The sequence below is a fragment of the Cyprinodon variegatus genome, unplaced genomic scaffold (genome assembly GCF_000732505.1).
Source record: "Cyprinodon variegatus isolate N-32 unplaced genomic scaffold, C_variegatus-1.0 Scaffold811, whole genome shotgun sequence".
Taxonomy (NCBI): Eukaryota; Metazoa; Chordata; class Actinopteri; order Cyprinodontiformes; family Cyprinodontidae; genus Cyprinodon; species Cyprinodon variegatus.
In genome coordinates, this window is record NW_015151264.1 from 360,254 (window position 1) to 361,198 (window position 945).

A 945-nucleotide genomic window follows, 5' to 3' on the forward strand; every position below is an offset into this window, starting at 1 on the left:
TGGGGGGGAGATGTTCATGTTGCTGCGGTCTGCAGTCTGGCCGTTAGATGTTGCTGAAAATTACACACTGTAGCTTTAAAGACTGCTTTATAATACGAAACTAGGTCGTCTGCGTGGATGTCGCAGTGAACAAAAAGACGTCCCCTCCCCCCTCCGCTGCACCTCTCCCAAATTGTACATGACCGCAGACAGTGCCGCAGACAGGGGGCCGGCTTGTTTTGTTTTTGTGACCGAAATTGCGGAAAACAACTCTTGAAGTTGGACCAGCTAGAAGAGCGAGGTGCACGAGAATGCTGGGACCCTTTTTCCACCTGGATCAGTGGCGTAGGTTTGATTTCAACTTTGGTAGGGACACTATTGGTCTTAAGTTTCATTGGTCTGATGTCATTGGTCCAATGAAATATGCATGCTCCTATTGTTATTTAAGCTTGACATGAGCATCAGGGCACATTTGGTTTAGAGAGAAAAGCAGCATTTCTTGCTACAAACAAATATAAGTACCACACACACTAGATGCTGTTTGTCAATGTTTGAAGCATCACTGGCTCTGATGAACGTGGAGTAGGGACTTTTTTCCACTTTGAAAAGGTTTGCATTTGAACTTACCAGCAACTAGGACAGAAGGTAAATATCCAAAAAAGCTAGCCGATAATGAAATTGGGAAGTACAGAAATATTGCATCTCTGGTAGACCAGCTTGGGTGGTAAGGTGTTAGAATGGTGGAAAGCTCACCAGGCCGAGTTTCCTCTCCTGGCCGACCTGGCCAAGACCTACTTGTGCATACCTGGTACAAAGTGTTCCATAAGAACCATAAGTCATGGTTATCTTAAATAACGGCATTTGATTCACACAGCAACAGTCACTTAATCAACTTTTCCATTGTGTTTTCTTCTCTAAGAAAAGGATTTGTAGGCTCCTTGGTGAACCACAAGGGATAAAAGAAAA